This window comes from Canis lupus, chromosome 8 (assembly GCF_048164855.1).
Source record: "Canis lupus baileyi chromosome 8, mCanLup2.hap1, whole genome shotgun sequence".
Lineage (NCBI taxonomy): Eukaryota > Metazoa > Chordata > Mammalia > Carnivora > Canidae > Canis > Canis lupus.
The window spans coordinates 72996554-73004313 of NC_132845.1; positions in this window are offsets into that span (position 1 = coordinate 72996554).

Sequence of the window (7760 nt, forward strand, 5' to 3'; positions counted from 1 at the left end):
GCATGGTCTAGAACACTCTAGAACGAGAAGACTTGTTCTACAATGGAAAACATGAAGCATAGAGAAAAGATTAAGCAAATTTCCAAAGATCATGCTGGTTGTATGTGGCCAGCCAGAGTGTTTTTGATTCCAGCACCCATGTACACACCACATGGAAATCTCTGCAAATAATGAAGACATGCACCTCAAGAAGAGAGAGAAGGAAGACAGATGCTCTCCCCCACAACCTGCCCCTTCGGCATTATTACAGGCTTCTCCCTAGGATCTCTTCAGCTCCACACTAGCCTCTATTTTTTCCTCATGGGATGGAATCCTGCTCAGGGCAGCTAATTAATTGCTCTTGGTGCTCTGACATGGGTGTCAGACTGTTGCTAGCTATTCTGCATTGAAATGCAACTTCCAGAAAGTTTTCCAATAAACACAACAGCTTTTTCATACTTTGCCTGGAAGTTGAGTAATAATTTTTATTTTTTAAAAGATTTTATTTACTTATTTGAGAGAGAGAGCACAAGCAGGGGGAGCAGCAGGCAGAGGGAGAGGGAGAAGCAGGCTCCCCCACTGAGCAGGGAGCCTGACACGGGGCTCGATCCCCAGGATCATGACCTGAGCTAAAGGCGGACACAACCACCTGAGCCACCCAGGTGCTGCAGTAATATGTTTTAGTGCATATGTTAATGGCATTTAGGAATTTAAGAAATTCTGAGTGTATGTGCATGTGTGTCTGCATATACACAACAGACATGGAGCTTAGTCCTGGGAATGCACTATAAAATAATGAAAACTTCAGACCTTGTTCCTGCCTTGGTGAAATACCATCTAGACATATGTGATTGACTCCATGTTGCTTAGATCTATGCAGTTTGGCCCTTGTCTGCATTACGTGGATTGACCCTCACAACCTGAACGAGGCATCAGTTACCCCATTTTAATGGTAAGATCAGGCTGGGAGATGCAGAGACCTGGCACACAGTGACGACTTTGATGGTGGAGCGGTCTTTGGCTTGGGGCTTCTGACCCCTGCCCTGTGCCCCATCCAGCACACCTTGCAGCTCTGCTTCTCCCAGAGCCATGCTCTGCACCATTCGGCTTTACTCCTGCACCCCCAGCTGGCAGTGTCTTTGTCTGAACTTTATATAACCTGGCTCCTTTCCAGGCCCTCTGGCAGCCTTCCCAGTTCTTGGTTTCTATCTGCCCAGCATCTCCCAGGTTCCCTTCTGAAGCTCTTATCCTTCTCTGGCAGCCAAATGCCCTCTATTTTATTTTCTCCCTAGGGCACACTCATAGGATGGAGAAAAGCCGAGAGATTGTTCACTTTCTTAACAGGAGCTGCTTTCAATTCAGCCACAGCTGCTACACGTTTCAGAAGTAAGATGGATCCCAAGACAGATGGCTCAGCAGCGACTATTTTAAGCCCGAGAGTCACAAGAACAGATCCAAAATAACTCAGTCCAGCAGGGGTCAAACACAGAGCAGAGCTGCTGGCTTTGGAGAAAGCGTGACCCCAGGTTTTTGGAGTCACCAAGTGAGTCAGCCCTGGTGTTTTCTAGTTAATAAGACTTCTTCGGCACAGTTCTTATGCTGATGTTTCAGGACTGAGTCAACTCTATGTTCAGCTGCTGCTCTCAAAAAATCTGCCTCTGTTGGCTTCAAAGCTCTTATTTGAATATTTGTTACTGCTACTGAGATTCCTACCAGGGGAAACTCTGTTCCCCTGTGTATCAGTCAGCTAATTGTAACAATGATGCTGTGTAAGATTCTAGCAATGATTATTTATTCCCTTTCATGTGCCTGAACTTGGCTGGGGTTCAGCTGATCTGGACTCAGCCTAGTTAATCTTGGCTTCAGGTTGCAAATTTGCTTCTGCTGCAACACCCACCTTTCATCCTTGTTGGGCCAGAGGGTAGAAATGCAAGAGGAAAAGTCTCACTATCTCACTATGCTTGCTTGTTTCAAGCCTTCGTTTGCATATGTCTGCTGAGAATCACATTAGCCAGAGCACTTCATGTGGACAAGCCCAATATCAGTGAGGTAGGAAAAGACCCCACAGATGATGGAGCAGGGAGGGCCTGTGAGGTCACAGGTGTGGCTAGGAGAGTGAAGAATTAGGAGCAACATTGGTACCCATTACCCTTGGGCTGCAGAGCACTTGGCAAAGAGGGCTGTATAGAGGGGCAGCAGAGAAACCTGGTGATCTTTCCCTGTTGAGCAGCTATGGCTGCTCATTTTCCTTATCACTCAAGAGTCAGAGTGGAGTCAGAGCCATGACAGATTGCCTGACTTCTCCCTTTGGGATGGCCTTAAACTATCTCTGCCCTCTTTTGTAAAGACTGGCCTTCTGACCCTTGAGTGGGCTGCCTGATGCTGTTGAAGGAACATTTTAATAGATTTGGTAAGTCCAGAGATACAAACAGGATGAGTGAGTAATTGGAGAGCCTGTGTGGTACAGTCGGTTAAGCATCTGACTCATGCTTTCAGCTTAGGTCATGATATTGGGTTCATGAAATCAAGCCCCGTGTCGGGCTCCATGCTCAGCACAGCCTGCTTGAGATTTTCCCTCTCCCTCTGCCCCTCCTGCTTGTGCCCTCATTCTCAGTCTCTCATCAATCAGTCAATCAATCAATCAATCAATCAATCAATCAATCTTTAAAAACAAATGATGGGTAAATAGAGGGTGATTTAAAGTCTTGAGTTCATTTATTTGCGTACGTCTTTCCCTGCACATAAAAGAATCTTGAGTTTCAATGACTATACCAGAGAAGTGGGCTTCCAGGAGCTTGCTGGAGATGACAGCACATTCAAGGTGAAGCTATCTTGCATTTGAGGCCATTATAACGGGTGCAGGCTGGCAATGGGGGCAGACATTCTATGTATAGTATTTTCACATATAAAGAGCATATAACACTAGTCAGTGGCATTGATAGAATCACACAGAGCTTCTCACTGCGCCTACCCCTGTCCAGCACACTGAGCCTTGGTGAAAGGGGCATTTGGCTTCAGAGTCACGGGGGCAATAATGTAATGCCATCTGCCTTCCATTACTCCCTATGCCACTGCCCTCCTTTACACGTTTATGGCATCTGTCACTGTATGACATGCATTTGTGTATTCACTTATTGATTGCCTGGCTCTTCCACTGCTCCTCATGGGCAAAAACTCCATTCATCTCGTTCAGGATTATATCCCCAGAACCTAGACTCTGACATGTAGTATTAGTCAAAAAAGAGTTCAATTAGACATTTGTGAAATAAATAAATAGTCTTGCCTCATTGTGTGAAACAGAGTATTCATTTCCTCCCTTCCTTCTTTCTCTCTTTCCTTTTTTCCTTCTATCTGTCCTTCCTCTGGATGTATGTTGAAGGCCCCATCTAAGACTCTACTTCATCTTTCCCAATGTGCACTGTAAACTTCCTTTTAGCTATATCAACATTTAGGGCCAACTAGTGATTTTAGAGGAAACAAATCAGTCTTGGCTCATGGAGGCCCGACCTTTGGAAACTCAGATGTGAAGACATTAAGGTCTCAGGAAGAAGGGGATCACCATTCTATCTATAGATCTGTCTATCTATTTATCTATCTAATTATAGATTTTATTTATTTCTTCGAGAGAGTGAGAGAGAGAGAGCATGAGCAAGAGGAGGGACAGAAGGAGAAGCAGACTCCCTGCTGAGCAAGGTACCTGCCATGGGGATCAATCCTGGGACCCTGGGATCATGATCTGAGCCAAAGGCAGCCGCTTAACTGCCTGAACCACCCAGGCCCCCCTGGATATTGAGAAATTGTCTCTCTTTTCCTTCATAGAGAAATATTGGAAGTGAGTGAAGAGCAGAGGCTTAGCTCTCCCAAATGCCAGCATGGTACACAGAGCAATGGCCCCTCCGTGATACCCACAGTCTAATCACATTCAGATCCTGTAAATATGTTAGATCACATGGCAAAGAGGGAAATAAGGTTGCAAATGGAATTAAGTTTTCTAATCAGTTGACCTTGAGATAAGGAGATTATCTGGATTATGTGAGTGGGCCCAAAGTTAAAAATTGGGTGGATCCAATTGATAAAAAATAAAGGATTTTGATGGGAAAGAAAGAGGCAGAAGATCAGTGTCAGAATGACATTGTGTGAGGATGATTCAACTAGCCATCTCTGGCTTTCAAGATGGGAGAAGGCCCTTAGCCTCAGAATGTGGAAGCCGGAAAAGGCAAGAAAACCGATCTTCCTCTAAAAACCTCCAGAAATGTACATTGTTTTTTAAACTTAATGTAAGTTTTGAAGGAAAAGTTTTAAATTCTGATGTAGGTCAATTTTTTTTTTTGTTTTGGCACTTGTGTTTTTGGTATTAAATACATGAAGGCTTTGTCTATCCCAAAGTCATGAAGATGTATTCCTTTATTTTCTTCTAAGAATTTTATAGTTTTAGTTCTTTTTTTTTAATTTATTTTTTATTGGTGTTCAATTTACTAACATACAGAATAACCCCCAGTGCCCATCACCCATTCACTCCCACCCCCCGCCCTCCTCCCCTTCCACCACCCCTAGTTCGTTTCCCAGAGTTAGCAGTCTTTATGTTCTGTCTCCCTTTCTGATATTTCCCACACAATATGATACCACTTTATACCCTCCACAGCTATTAAAATAAAAAAGATAGACAATAACAAATGTTGTTAATTAAGGATCTAGAGAAATTGAAGCCCTCAACATTCCTAGATGGAATAAAATGGTGCAATCACTTTGGAAAACAGGCCAAACATTAAACACAGAGTTACATATAATCCAGCAATCCTATTCCTAGGAATTTACTCAAGAAAATTAAAAACATATGTCCCCACAAAAACTTGTAAACTAATGTTCCCAGCATTTATAATTGCCAAAAAGTGAAGACAATTCAAATGTCCACCAACTGATATGGATAAATAAAACGTGATTTCTTCATACAAGGGAATGTCATCTGACAATGAAAATATATGAAGTACTGATACACGCTACAACATGGATGAATCTTTAATACATGGAAAGAAGCCAGTTTCATGTGATTCAATTTATATGAAATGTCCAGAATAGGCAAATCCCTAGAGTCAGAAAGTAGATTGGTAGTTACCAGAATCTGGAAAGGGGTTGGAGGAAAATGGGAAGTGATTACTAATGGGAGCAAGATTTGTTTTTGGTTTAATGAGAATGTTCTAACACCTGATTGTGATGATGGATGCACAACCCTGAATATACTAAAATTATTGAACTGTATTAAGTGGGGGGGACATTTTATGTACATGATTTATATCTCAATAAGGCTTCCTTTTTAAGGAAGAAGAAACTAAAAAAGAAAGAATGCACCCTTAAAAAAAAAAAAAACTGAGCTAAGAAGTAGAACAAACCTGAAGAATTATTATGTTAGAGGGTATTGTTGTGCCCCTGGAATGTAAGAGACCGTCCTGATGAACCGTCAATATATTTAATTTTAGAAAAAAAATAAAAAAAAATAAAAAATAAAAAAAATAAAAACCTCCAGAAATGAACGCATCCCTGTTGGCACCCTGATTTTAGTCCTTTTTGGACCTAATGGCCTCTAGAACTCTGAGATAATGATTTTGCACTGTTTTCAGCCACTATGTTTTTATGGTTTTAATTTTTTTACAACAGCAATAGGAAACTAATATGCCGGTTTACTGATGGGATGAAATTTTAATCTTTAAAACCAAGGGGACTGAACTCGATGGCACCAACAATTTTTCCGGTTCTAATTTCCTCTCATTAGAAAACTCTTCATTTCTGTAAACTGTCAAGGAGGCATAACAGGGAAAGGACTGGAAGTTGGAGTCAGGCCGAGCCAGGGTGACTTGTGTTCCTTAGCTCATTCCGAGCCTGTTTGCTCACTGGGAACACCATCATCCCCTTCCCATGGGCATGGTGTAGAGGTCATCAACCATGGCTCAGGCCTTTTTACCTGTTTCTCTTGCTGCTTCCTGTCAGTCTTCCTTTCTGTAATAAAGGTAGAGGGATCATGGTACACACATATGGGACAGAAAAGACACTGGCTTAAGCTTAGCTGAAGGAACCTCTGTGGGTTTGGTTGTTGGCTTTGTGGGCTTCACACTATCTCTATCATGTCTACTTCTTGTTGTCCTTTCTGTGTCAGAACAGGGTGGTCAAGGAACATCCCTCTGGGCCAGACTGTAAGACTCTGACTTCCTCCAACTGTAGTTTCTACTTCAAAAAGTGCTCCATATACAGGCAGGGGTGATGGCTGGGATCCTTGGGGAGACACTGATTCAGGAGAGAGTCCAAGGCTCTCACCTTGGAACCGTAGGCAAATATACTCAATGGGGTTGTATCTATTGCAAGGCTCCTGGTTGGGATCTGAACAGAAGAATATAAGGAGAGGAGGTAATTCACACTGAACAAGGAGGGAGTTTGGAAGGTTACAAACCTTCAGGGTAACCTCAGTCAGAGGCAAATGACCAATCGACCACAGGGTTCAATTTGATGAACTACAGGGAAAGACTCCCAGGGCACCTGGGTGGCTCGGTGGATGAACATCTGACTTTGGCTCAGGTCGCAATCCTGGGGTCCTGGGATCGAGTCCCACATCGGGCTCCCTGCATGGAGCCTGCTTCTCCTTCTGCCTGTATCTCTGCCTCTCTCTGTGTCTCTCATGAATAAATAAAATCTTAAAAAAAAAAAAAGACTCCCATTCCAAGTGATTCCTAACTCTCTGTGCTCACACTATTTTTTATTTATTTTAAATTTTTATTTATTTATTAAAGATTTTTTCTTTATTTATTCATGAGAGACACACACACACAGAGAGGCAGAGACATAGCCCGATGTGGGACTATATCCTGGGACCCTGGGATCTTGCCCTGGGCCGAAGGCAGGCACCAAACCATTGAGCCACCCAGGCATCCTTCACTCTATTTTCTTTAAAGTACTTTTTATAAAAGTTAAAATTTTTAAAGTTCATTTTCCTTTTTTTTAAAGGTTTTGTTTTTTTATTCATGAGAGACACAGAGAGAGAGGCAGAGACACAGGCAGAGGGAGAAGCAGGCTCCCTGCAGGGAGTCCAAAATGGAAATCGATCCCCAGACTGGGGGATCACACCCTGAGTCGAAGGCAGGCACTAAACCGCTGAGCCACTTAGGCATCCCTAAAGTTCATTTTCCATCCAAAACTAATTTATATTTTTTGTAGGTACTTTACACTATCTAAAGTTGTTCTGTACTTTTATTTAACAGACAATAAAGGCTGATATTTTATATTAGAGATCAAATTTAACATGAGAATACTGCACATACTTCCGAAAAGGTGGCCCAGCTAGCTCAACCCATTAAATAGTTGGGATGTTATCCTTGCTGAGAGCTAGAAACTTGGGAGGGCAGATGCATGCAGATTCTCCAAAAAATGAGGAAGTTTGACATACAGGATGAAGGAAAAGGGGGTTGCAGAGCTGGGGGGACAGAAAGAAGACCCCTCTGGGGGCCAGGGGCTCTCTCAGCCAGCTTTTCCATTAAGGAGCCAAGTCCACCTCTCTCTGACTGTGGCAGAAATTATACCACTTACATTCCCCAGGCCTCAAGAGACTTGCCACTTCATCTCTTGCCATTCTTGGGAAGCCTGCAGCCATCACTGTGGGAATCAGTCAGGGTTAACCTGCTGACTGACACGAGTGTGTGGCTCAGTTCCTCTGACCCCTAGCCAATCACCAGCCAACCACGTCATGCAACTGAAGCCTTCTATTGTCTGCTCACCGTAAACATGAAGTGAGCCCAACC